The sequence below is a fragment of the Emys orbicularis genome, chromosome 4, assembly GCF_028017835.1.
Source record: "Emys orbicularis isolate rEmyOrb1 chromosome 4, rEmyOrb1.hap1, whole genome shotgun sequence".
Taxonomy (NCBI): Eukaryota; Metazoa; Chordata; order Testudines; family Emydidae; genus Emys; species Emys orbicularis.
The window spans coordinates 74,166,822-74,180,150 of NC_088686.1; the positions used below are offsets into that span (position 1 = coordinate 74,166,822).

Genomic DNA, 13,329 nt, shown 5'->3' on the forward strand with positions numbered 1-13,329 from the left:
AGCATTTTTTTTAATCGCAAATTTAAGGATTTCAGCTATTTAAATCTGAAATTTCAGGTTTTGTAATTGTAGGGGTCCTGACCCAAAAAGGAGTTGTGGTGGGTCATAAGGTTATTGGGGGGGGGGGTGTTGTGGTACTGCCCCTCTTATGTCTGTGCTGCTGCTGGCGGGGTGCTGCCTTCAGAGCTGGGCAGCCGGCCCAACAGCCACCGCTCTCTGGCCACACAGCTCTGAAGGCAAAGCAGAAGTAAGGGTGGCAATACCATGACCCCCTCTAAAATAACCTTGGTACGCCCCCCTCAACTCCCTTCTGGGCCAGAACCCCCAATTTGAGAAACGCTGGTCTCCCCCATGAAATCTGTATAGTACAGGGTAAAAGCACACAAAAGACCAGATTTCACAGGGGGAAAACCAGATTTCATGGTCCGTGATGCATTTTTCATAGCCGTGAATTTGGTAGGGCCCTAGCTATGGGAATTCCTGTACTGTTTGCATTCAGGGCCGGCTCTAGGTTTTTTGCTGCCCCAAGCAAAAAAAATTTTGGCTGCCCCCCCCCGCCCAGGGCTCTCTCTCTCTCCCCCCACCCGCCAACTGCACCCTCCTGCAGCCCCAGCCCTGGGTCGCTGGTAACTCACTCCCAGGGCGGGTCATTCAGCAGGAATTTTGGATGTGCACAGAACACAGACAGGATTGGTTCCCATATGGTTACAGAACTGCAGTAAAATGGAACAATTTTCAGCTTGTGTGATTGAAGGATATCTGGATGCATATTATAAGGCTGTCCTACATAAATGAGGAAAAGTTGGTGTGCCTTTATTAGTCTTTTGTTCCATTCTTTGTTTCTATGGGGAATTTGCCAGTGCAATATCACTGTCTTCCTTTTAAACAAATAAAACTAAAAAAAAAGCAATGGCTGTTGAAAATAGCAATTCCAGTCCTAATAACCACTGGGAAGCATTTCTTGCTCAATTTATTCTACTTTTTCTACAGCAAGTTACAGTGGATCAGTATATTTGATTTGGGAGAAATGAAGTAACAGCTGCCCAAATTGAGCTTGAGCACTCCTGAATTTTGAGGGTGTTCAAATCTGGAAGGCAGGTGCTAGATTCTCTTTCTGAATATTAGCTAAATCTGAAAAGAAAAGTCAATTTCTGCTTCCATGGCTCAGAAGTGTAAATCCTCCTATGTGCCTGGTACTGTATCTAAAGCTGCCCAGGTCATAGTAGAGCCTCCCCTCCCTTACTTTTCATTTTAAATTCGAGTAGGATCCACATACCTCCCTTGCTAGGCTTCAGATAAAGAGGTGCACTGTCCATTTAGTCCACCCAATTCTTTCTTTGGGGGAGAGCCCAGGGCTGGGGCGGCAGGAGGTGTGGGGGCGGGGGAAGAGCCCAGGGCTGGGGCGGCAGGAGGTGCAGGTGGGGGCCAGAGCTGGGGCAGCAGGGGGTGCGGGTGGGGGGGGGAGAAGAGCCCAGGGCTGGGGTGGCAGGCAGGAGATGCGGGTGGGGGGAGAGCCCAGGGCTGGGGCAGCAGGGGGGTGCAGGTGGGGGCCAGAGCTGGGGCAGCAGGGGGTGTGGGCGGGGGAGAGTCCAGGGCTGGGGCAACACGGAAGTGTGGGGGGAGCCCAGGGCTGGGGTGGGGGGCGGCAAAAAACCTAGAGCTGGCTCTGTCCCTACCATTCACAGCAAGCTGCAGCATGAGGTTTCAGTTCCACACTCCTTCCCCCTCCCTTTCCTGTTAATCGCGGCCGAGGGACTGCTGGGAAATGTAGTTCTTTCCCTGCTCCAGGGCTGGCTCTATAGGCAGGGAGCTAACCAAGGAACTACAGCTCCCAGGGCCCCCTGTTGGTTCTCAGCTCCCATGCTGGATTCTTGCGCCCATGCAAATTTGCCGCCCCAAGCAACTGCTTGCTTTACTGGTGCCTAGAGCCGGCCCTGTTTGCATTACTACACATTATGCAAAAATTAAGAAAAATAAAATATTGTAACTTTTTTTTTTATACTATTTAATATCACAATCAAAGTCTAGTCATAAATGTTTAGTTATGATACTGAATCTCTTGGGCCCTCTCCAAGCACAGCTGAGGTTATCAGAAGCTCTGGCTGCACTGAATTGCTTGTCTCAATGATTTTTCAAGTATGTTCCTTACTTATGGTGATGTCAAAATGAAAGATAGGGAAGGTGAAGAGAGACCTCCAAGGCTCTTGTCAATTTTAATACTTCAACACATTTTTGCAACAAGTCACTTTTTTTCTTATTCAACAAAAGCATTTTTATACTCACCAAGCATGAGGAGGAAAGTTAATGTGCCAATTTAATTAATTGCTGTTTTTGATAGGCGTTTATGTGGAGGCAAAAGCACATGTGAACTATCTGCTTTTCTGAAGGGTCACAGCTCAGCAGCGGTACAATGAATTTCTAGGCTTTTGTATACAGAGTTGGACCATTTTTTTTCCCACAGCAGATGCATGTTTATTCTATTAACAAAGTATTAAGACTTACACTCCCAACCACTCTATTTTCTAGAGAACAGTTAATTATGGAAGTTAAAAAAGTAACCTTTGCATGCTCACCTCCTACATGCAGCTCATGCTATTGATTTGTTCATAAAACTTGCTTCTATGTCTGAATAGAAATGTGTATATATACAAAACAACAGGTTTCAAAAAGTCTTCAGATCTGAAAGAGTTTAAGGACACTATTTTCATCATAAAAACACTGATTTGTTGTTATATAAATTCTAACTAAATTATTGAAAAGTTTAATCCAAGTACTGTAATTCAAAAGGCTAACGAAAGATATCAGGAAGTAGCTGGAACAGCACTAACCTGTATTATTACAGTACTTTTATAATAGACAATATATTTGAAAAAGGTTAGCAGAAATATCCTGGGCAGAAAAAATTATGCAACTAACCAAACTAACCAGAATCGTCTGCCACAAGATATGCACAACAATATTCCAAAAACTTTTACAAAATTGTTAATTCTACAAAGTAAAAATTGTCAGAGTAACACTCTTCACTATTAAATCTCTCTCCAACTATTCTACCTTTAAAAGAAACTAGGGCTGTCAAGCAATTTAAAAAAAATCATTATTAATCACACTGTTAAACAAGAATAGAATACCATTTATTTAAATATTTTTGGATGTTTTCTACATTTTCAAATATATTGATTTCAATTACAACACAGAATACAAAGTGTGCAGTGGTCACTTTATATTTATTTTTTATTACAATTATTTGCACTGTAAAAAACAAGGGAAATAACATTTTTCAATTCATCTAATACAAGTACTGTACTTAGCCACCATTCTAGAGGACGTGTCCATGCTGATGATGGGTTCTGATCGATAATATAATCCAAAGCAGTGCGGACCGACGCATGTTCATTTTCATCATCTGAATCAGATGCCACCAGCAGAAGGTTGATTTTCTTTTTTGGTGATTCGGGTTCTGTAGTTTCTGCATTGGAATGTTGCTCTTTTAAGACTTCTGAAAGCATGCTCCACACCTCATCCCTCTCAGATTTTTGGAAGGCACTTCAGATTCTTAAACCTGGGGTCGAGTGCTGTAGCTATCTTTAGGAATCTCACATTGGTACTTTCTTTGCATTTTGTTAAATCTGCAGTGAAACTGTTCTTAAAATAAACAACATGTGCTGGGTCATCATCCGATACTGCTATAACATGAAATATATGGCAGAATGTGGGTAAAACAGAATAGGAGACGTACAATTCTCCCCCAAGGAGCTCAGTCACAAATTTAATTAACACTTTTTTTTTTTTTTAAATGAGCATCATCAGCATGGAAGCATATCCTCTGGAATGATGGCTGAAGCATAAAGAGACATACAAATGTTTATCATATCTGGCACGTAAATACCTTGTAACGCCGGCTACACAAGTGCCATGCGAACGCCTGTTCTCACTTTCAGGTGATATTTTAAATAAGAAGCGGGCAGCATTATCTCCCGAAAATGTAAACAAACTGGTTTGTCTTAGCCATTGACTGAACAAGAAGTAGGACTGAGTGGACATGTAGGCTCTAAAGTTTTATATTGTTTTGTTTTTGAGTGCAGTTATGTAACAAACAAAAAAAACCTACATTTGTAAGTTGCACTTTCACAATAAAGAGATTACACTACAGTACTTGTACGAGGCGAATTTAAAAATACTATTTCTTATTATTTTTACAGTGCAAATATTTGTAATCAAAAATAATATAAAGTGAGCACTGTACACTTTGTATTCTGTGTTGTAATTTAAATCAATATATTTGAAAATGTAGAAAACATCCAAAATTATTTAATAAATTTCAATTGGTATTCTGTTGTTTAACAGTGTGGTTAAAACTGCAATTGCGATTAATTTTTTTAGTTAATTAATGCAATTAGTGGACTGCCCTAAAAGAAACTAACTACTTTCACCTTAGCACTATAAGGTTACCAAGCAGACAAAGAAAGAAAGAATGCTGTAGAACTGCAACTCCAATTTTGTGGAAGCATACCAACTTTTTTTCTGAATGTGCATCACAGGGTAATTAGTGTCAATGCAGACCTCAAATTCTAGACTTGCAGAATTGTCCTGTATAGCTCTGTATTCAGCTGTGAAGTATTCCATTTTATTTTGAACACTATTTATTATGACAAAATTTTGTTGGTGGTGGGCTAAAACACCACCCCTTGCCCCTGCTCTTCAGGCACGAAGGTGGTAGAGAAGGGAAGTGGGGGAGGGTTCTGGGTTTGCTCCTCACACTGAGCCCCAGCCCCTCTCAACCCCTGCGAGTTTCTTACCCTCTTTGGTAGGGTTACCCTCGGTCCTTGATGCTGGGGAAGGGAGTCTCCCTTCCTTCAGTTCTCTGTTTTTACAAGTCTCAGCAATGCACCTCCAAACTCCAGTCCTCTCTCCTTCCTTGCACCCCCTGACTGCCTGAAGCAGGGGGGTTTATTAGGTTCCTGACAGGGCCTTAATTGACTACAGGTGCTCCAATTAACCTGTAGCAACCCTCCCTAGTCTACAGGGAACCACACCTTAATTAGCCTAGGGTTTGTATATCTCCCTTCTACCACTCTCCCACTGCTCCCTGGCCCTGCTATATCACAATATGCAAACAAGTAAACTATGTAGATCACATTTTCATGTTGGCTGATGTTAGAAGGAACTAGGTAAAACGGATACCTGTAGATCCCCTGGTAATTCACTATGCTTTGTTACAGAAAACACCACTTACAAAGAGACCTTGGGATCCCTACTTGCAAACCACTGGAGGTGTTGAGATCTTCAGTGAAGTATCAGTTGAATATCTCTGCTGATGGCAGCTTGCATCACAATTAAAGCACCTCCTGACAGTCATTTAATAATAGCACTTTGCCTCAGGCATGCTTATGATTTAAAGACTAGATATTTAACAAAAATGTGGTCAGACTAACAACATGGGAATATCCTCTTCTCCTTCCCCCAGAACCCTGTATTTTATGTTCCTTTTAAGATTACTAGTGTGGGTTAACAAGATTTCAAACAATGGGACAAGTTTCACACAAACGTTTTAAATTGGGAAATTTTAAACTCAGAATTGACCACCAATTCTCAACAGTATTACATCATCAGAAAAAGGTTCCCACTGGAAATTAAAATGTTACAAGATCAAGCACAGGGGGAGGAAGAGCCTGAGCCCCAGTGCGAGAGGAGGGGGGGGGGGGGGGAGTCCAGCACCCACTGTTGCAGCAGCCAACAGCTCCGGAGAGGGAGGCCCACCCACCATCCGTGCCAACTGAGAGCGCCAGGAGCTCCTCCCCCACACGCTGGCTGAGAGTTCTGTGGTCCCCACACCTGCTGAGAGCTCCAGCCCTGCCACCCTGGGGCTGAAGCTGAAAACATCACAGAGGTCTCTGAAAGTCACAGAATCTGTAACTTCCGTGACATAATCTTATCCTTAATTATAGGCAAGGCTGGCAGTACCACCTATTAAGGTTAGCAGACACTCCTTATTATAAAACAGTTTTCAGTTGAATATAACTCTGCCAAACTTCAGCCTTTCAGGCTGAAGTTTTCCATTCCAAGTGTACCCCCAAGGCTGAACGGTTTTGGAAAAAATCAGCAAACACAGTTCAAATGTTTTCAAGAACAAAGCTAGGGAAAAATACATTGTTTTGCCCAGGCTGAAAAAAAATGGCAACCTTTTCTTTGAGCACCCCAATGCATTGGATCAGGGACCTGAAATTTGTCAGAGGAGGAGTAGCCTTTATGTCAGGGATGTGATTTTTGCCATTCCTGTGAAAATCTGCCCAAATTTGGCTTTTGGGGGGGGGGGGGGAAAAAAAAAAAAAGTTGGCACAGTAGAGACTATATAATTTTAGCAAATTCCTTGAATCCATCTGCACTGAGCTTGCTCCAGCCTGGGCTGCAGGGGACTGAGTAGGACTTCCCCTGCAATTACAGCTCTGGGAGGCTGCAGGCTGTGCTGGGTCCTGGTGCAGGCCCCAGAAATGAAAGCAGGGAGCCACATCTCTCCTGTGTACTGCTCTCAATGAAACATGGAGGAAGAAGCTGTCCAATATGAACACAGCGGGGATGAGCTATATCTGCTGAGATGGGGGGGGAGAAATAGAAGTAGGAAACTGGGACTGGGAGGCAGGGTCTAGGAGCCAGAAAAGGAAATGGTGTAAGGAGAAGACTGGGAGACAGTAAGTGGGATGGGGGAGGGGGACTAGGACTAGCTGGGCAAAGAGAATGGGGCTGAGAACCAGTGTGAGGGGAGAACCAGTGACATGATGAGGAGTTGTGGTGTGGGGGGAGAACCGGGGCCAGCTGGGAGAAGAGATTGGGACAAGGAGCTGCGGGGAGTATGCAGGACAATGAGATTGGCCAAAGAGCCTGGGAGGAAGATTGGCACTGGGATCCAAAGGGGATGGGCAACTGGCAACCAGGATGTGGGAGAGAAACAGACTGGCTGAAAGCCCAAGAGGGAGGGAACTGGAACTGGCTAAACAAGGAGACTGGGATTAGAGGAGGACACTGGGACTGGGTGTCTGAAGAGGAGACAGGCTGGGATGAAAACCTGAGGAGCAGAGACTGGGACTGGTTAGGTGAGGAGAATAGGATTGGGATGAGGTGCCAAAGTGGGGAAGAGACAGGAAGGACAGAATGTAAGGGATAGATCAGAAGGGGTCACAGTTTGGAGCAGGGAGAGGGAAATAAACAGAAGACTATGCCCACTAGAACACACTCCTCTCCATAACTTGGAATGGGACCCAAGATTCTTGCATCTCACCAGTCCTCTGCTGTCAGCAAACAACTGTGAAATCTACTGGCAAAAAGCATGTCTCATCCCCCTCTAGCACTAGTCCACATTGATGATGACACCTAATACTGCTATCATTTATTCTATTAGCACAAGTGGCAGAGGTCTGTGTGGTTGATCTAAAGGTTCCAACCCTACTGATGACTCATGTCGGTGTCTATATGCCACCAAATGATGAAATTCTTGTTTTTTCAATTTTTTTTTTTTAAACCTAGGAAATTAGATAATACAAACATTTTTAAGGTTACAAACTCAAGTTAGAAAATGCCAGAAAATTAATGTTGCCTGTGAAACTTTAATTCAGCCTCCTTGTGTGTATGCATTGTGAAACAGTTTTTAACTATATGATCATATACCGTTTTATCCACAGAACCTCCATCTCATTCAGTGCATAGGACGAATGGTGCTTGCTTAACTATTTGATATTTTGTTTTTTCCACACTATTCTATTTGTGGCTCCATACCTTCTTTATCGCATATTATTCAAACCCTGCTCTAAAAACAAATTTATCAGATTCCTCATGGGCTTTTCTATGATGTTCATCATTACAGTATCTGAGTGCTTCATGAACATTAATAAATTTATTTTTACAACAGCCCTTTGAAGTGAGGGGTTATCATCATCCCCTTTTTACAGATGAGGAACTGAGGCACAAAGAGATCAAGGTCAAAAGTATCCACTAAATTTGGGTGCCCAATCTGATTTTTTAGGATTATTTAGCACTATATATGTTCGAAGCACAGTTTCCATTGACTTCAACTGCAGCTGTCAACACTTCTGCAAATCAGACCCCAGGAGCTCAAGTCAGGCACCCAGAAAATGAGAAACACACAATTAGTAACCATTTATACTGTAAAAAGGACCCTCTGTTGGTTTAAGTGAGTTGCTTAGCATTACACAGAAACTCTGTAGCAAAGGAAGGGATAGAATCCAATTCTCCAGGGCAACATTCATCTGCTTTAACCATGAGACACCATTTTTTCTCTTCTTACAAACCTTTGCCTCATTTGTTACACATGTTCCAAATTGTGCAACAAATGAAGATGGGATCCTACAAGACAAGAGTTTAACTTTCCTACTCAACCTTGATTTATCCCCAGAGCAGATTTATCCTGTGCACTGAATGAGGCTGGGGGTCCTGTGGAAAAATAGTATGTGATCATGTAATTAAAGATTGTATCATAATGCATATGCACAAGGGTCTGAATTAAGGCTGTACAGCCAATCTTAACTCCGGCATTTCCTAACCTGTGAGTGCTTGACTTTGTAACCTTAATAATGTTCTGTTAGTAGAGGAGTTTGGGTGTGTGCTTGTCTCCCTGTACTCGCGCACAAGCACATATAATATGTATGTGTATATAATGCATATGTATCACTTTTTTACATGATGTATAGTAATCATTAGTACAGATACATTATAAACATTCAGATATAGTATGCATTATCTATATTTCTTTATTGTATTAGATTGTATTGTACTGTCCATCCTGCGATCAAACTGGAAAGAGATGTGCAGTTTTTTGAATGGTCTACTGTAAATCATCTACATTTCTTTTCTTTATGGTATTGGTATATCCCATGGTCAAACTGGAAACAGATCTGCAGGCTTTAGAACCATTCTAGCATAAATTAAGTTATATTTTGCTTTGGCACTAGCTCCCCCTCCAGACCAGCCTAACAATACTGTAATTACTTCTTATTTTAAACTCTGACTATACAAAAGATTTAAGTACTCAAATTCAACTATTTCTTTCAGAAGATATCACTGAATCCCTGAAATTATGCTGAAAAGAATGATCACAAAATTAATATCCAAAATCCATAAACAAGACTTTGAAATTCATTCAATCTAAAATATAACGGGTAAGCAGGGCACTCATTTATACAGCTACAATAGGTCTGAACAGATCAAAACTTTCCTTAATCAGATGGGTATTTCAGGAACTGTCTAAAATATTTATCATCAACACAATTCCATTATACATTCAAACTAATCTTTTTGTTTGCAAACTTAATACAGTGATCATAAACAATTAAAATTAGTTACAGAAACTAGTAAAACCCTATGGATCTTAGGTTTCAGAGTGGTAGCCGTGTTAGTCTGTATCAGCAAAAACAATGAGGAGTCCTTGTGGCACCTTAGAGACTAACAAATTTATTTGGGCATAAGCTTTCATGGGCTAGAACCCATTTCATCAGATGCAACTGATGCCCATGAAAGCTTATGCCCAAATAAATTTGTTAGTCTCTAAGGTGCCACAAGGACTCCTCATTGTTTCTATGGATCTCAGTATCCTTGCTGATTTTAATTAATTAATCCATTCGTTCTTGAGCAAGTATAAAGATGTTTTACACCTGTTCTTGTAATCATAAAGTTTCCTTTCAGTTGCTTAGCTAATTTACTCAGACAAGATTCTAAACAAAGCAAGCAACACGAGAAAAAGCAGTTACAACTTTAAGACACCTTACATTTTTCAGCTGTCAGATACACATCTCCAGTTGTCTGTGTCTGAGATACTGAACTTGTGCAATTCAGCATTCCAGTGTCTGCTTCTTACTTTATCCTCATTATTGAATAGCTTGCTCAGAAATATGAATAATTAATTACACTTTACACATGGAAAAATTGGTTGGTTTGTTGTGTGTATTTGGGGGGGGGAAACAGCAAAACACTGCTTCGCTGAACAATGCAGAATGATTTCATCTTGAAATTATTTTAGGCAAGTGCTCATACAACTTTGGCAGTGTACAAGCTTGTACAGCTGCAGCATCCAAGCAAATACAGATTATTAAAAATACAAGACTGTGATTCAAATTGTAGTCACCTATATAAATATTGTTGATTGTGAACTTTAATACATGTAAAAAGATTACTGTAAAATCTGTTTTTAGTGACCACACAGGGAACCAGCAAATATCAACTGCCTTTATAGTTGCCCATACAGTTTACAACTTTGAGTTTTTCGTTACTTAAGATAAGGATGATTTTCAAAAAATGGATCTGATAATATTGTGAAACCCAAGAACCACCTCACTTCTAAATGGCCATTTTGAAGTATCCCCTTGACCGTTAGACAATGCCTAGAAACTGATAGAAAATTATTTAAAATGCCACTGTAACACACCAACTAAACATGATTGTAAATTCTAATATAAGCAGAACACAAGTATGTTCCCAAACATACATTTATTATTATATAATATCTGTATTGGAGTAGCATCAATAGGGTAGCATGGGCAAGCCATGGCCCCACTCTACTCTGTGCTGTACATGCATAGGCTTGGTCTACACATGAGAGTTATATGGGCATAGTCAGTCAGGGTGTAAAAAAAAAAACAAAAAAAAAAAACATACCCCTGACATAGTTATGCCAACATAACTCCCAATGTAGACATAGCTATATTAACAGAAGAGTGCTTGACATAGCTCACGTTGTTTAGGATGGTGGTGTTCCTACCACGACAGAAAAATCCCTCTGTCAGATAAGTTGTGTCAACACTATAAGGCTATGCTGACATAGCTATGTCAGTATAATCTCCATAGTGTAGACAAACCCAAAAACAGTCTCTGTCTCAAAGAGTTTACAGTCTAAGGCCCAATCCTACAACATATAGCATATGTCTGGACCTCTGCACTCAAGTGCTATATATGTTATCTAAATAATGAGACAACAAGGTGATATAAACAAACAGTTGCCTGAGAGCACAAGGCAACAAGTAAGATGACTGGAGTAATAAGTTGTAGGTAATATGACTACCCTAGTCCCCTTTCCCCTAACCTCTGTTTACTGGTCTGTCCTTACATTGTGTGTGTTTTTAAACAAGGCCCATCCTTTCTGAGTGTTTGGAAAGCAACTAGCACACAGCGGGTGCTGCCATAAACAGTCAACTGCCATAAACAGTCAACTGCCATGGCATCCCTAGAATTAAACATGTCTAGGAACAAGCACCAGTGCCTTGTCTAGACTACAACTCCTGTAAATTAATACGAGGTGGAACATGGTTAAAGATCCTCGTGTGGGCAAGCGCCCGGCAGTAACTGACTTCGGAGCGGATTCGTGGGGCAGTCACTCCTCTGGGTTCCCCGGGGCCCTTCACGTTAAGGGGACTCACGGGAGATCCACTCCCACCACCAGCATTTTCTGCTCGTCATTTCACCCTACAGAGACGGACAGTAGGGCCGGGGCATCTGCCGGGTGAGTGAAGTTTGCCGCCACCTCTTCACTCGCGGCGGCTGCGGCGCGCAGGACTACAGCAGCGCTCCCCTCCCCGCACCCCGCGGCAGCCCGGCCCCCGGAGCGCCGCCTCCGCCCGCGGACGCCGCTCCGCACTCCCCCTGCGACCCGCTGCTGGGCTGCGGGAGCTCGGGACTTGCACGCGGCTCCCCGTGCTCTGGCCATCGGCCCCTCCGCCCCCGGGGTTCAACAGCCCCCTGCTCCCGAGCGGCTCAGGCCCCGGCCCGTGCCACCGCGCGGGGAGCCTGGCACCCGGCGGGGGTCGCTCTCCCCTTCCCCCACCGCCGGCAGTCGCTCGAGCCTCCACAGCCCAGGCCCGGGGAGGGATGGGGAGCGGCAGCTGGAGCAGCCCCGAATCGGCTCCTCACCCGGACCCCCGCACCCCCTTACCTGAGTAGCAGCACCGCCCGCCCGCGGGCTCCTCTCCTGCTGCGGGTGCCGGCTCTGAGGAGGCGCCGGCGCGCGGATGCGGGTGTGGGGGGGGGTGAAAATACGGAAACAGGAACCTGCCGTCGCTTAACGGAGCCTCCGACTGACTGAGCGAGGGGGCGCGAGACACAGCACGGAGCGCGCGTCAGGGAGCGGGAGCGCGCTCCAGGAATAGAGTGCTGAGCGGGTGCGCGCACCAAAGCCTGGCAGCCTGTGAGCGCGCTCAATTGGCAAACGGCGCTTCTCGTGTTGGGGAGGGATTCGGTTAAGCTGGGCAGACAGCGCTAGCCGCTGGCAGTGCGCATGCGCCATCCATGACGCTCTTGCGACTGGCCCAGACTCAGCGAGCCGTGCTTGGTGGTGTTCGGCGCTGGCTCGCACAGCGCGGCCGCGGCTGCCCGGCGGAGACAGGCTGGATCCCCGCGAGGCTGTGCCTGGGGCACGGCTTGACTGAGCACCGGCCCTCGGGGCATCTCCCCAGCGCTGCGCACCCGGGAGCCGCCCGCCAGGGCTTTCGCCCCGCGTACAGGGCGGAGAGGGGCAGCTGCCGGAGCAGAGCTCGCTGATCGAGGGTCTGATAGTGGCCTCAGCCTGCCGGGCGGGGACCCCTGCCACGGGTATGTGACTGCAGCGGACACAGGCTCGGAGGCGTGGCTGAGTCATAGAATATCAGGGTTGGAAGGGACCTCAGGAGGTCATCTAGTCCAACCCCCTGCTCAAAGCAGGACCAATCCCCTGACATTTTTGCCCCAAAAATTGTTTCCCACAGCCCGCAAAGCTGCCAGGTGCTGCAGTTTTTGACTGGAGCCTGGTAGAGCAGAAGGGAGGGGAAGGGAGGACTTTTCAGGAGCGTGAGGGTGTGTGCATCCTGCCATCTAGGGTTGCCAGTTTTTGTTGGCCCTATTCCTGAAGCTTTCATCACATGAAATCTTTAATTAAAGATTCATCTAATGCCTTGAGATTCCAGGACAATTCCTGGAAGGTTGGCAATCCTAGTGCCATCCCAGGCAGCAGGAGCAGTGTGGGGAAGGGCAGCCTATCACCTATTGTTTGGATTGTATCTCCTGTGAAACCTGCAATTTTTTTCAGATACGTTTAGTTTGCCTGCAGGAGGTGGATGTGTAAGTTCTCTTCCTTCCCCAAAATAACCTTAGTTGCACCTTCAGCAACAGTTTGTGGTCCAACAGTCACTTCCAATTACCTCTTTATTAGAAAGTTGGGATCCTAGGTTAGTTTCTACAATAGAAATTTAGTGTTAGAGGGGTCAGAATGACAAAAAATACTTTCTGGGGTCCCATCTGGAACAAAACCAACTAATTTGCCCTTCAGTTGATGGGGCATGCTGTTCATTCCCAAATTTG

At 44.4% G+C, this 13,329-nt stretch overlaps 1 protein-coding gene across 1 annotated transcript in view; it reads right to left on the reverse strand.

Moving 5' to 3' along the window:
* FUT8 (fucosyltransferase 8) overlaps positions 1-12,080 on the reverse strand; it is a 282,501-nt gene extending 270,421 nt beyond the window's left edge. Inside the window, exon 1 of the mRNA XM_065402719.1 lies at positions 11,930-12,080. The gene's annotated coding sequence lies outside the window, so the exon portion shown is untranslated. The remainder of the gene's footprint in view (positions 1-11,929) is intronic.
* Positions 12,081-13,329: the final 1,249 nt, after the last annotated feature.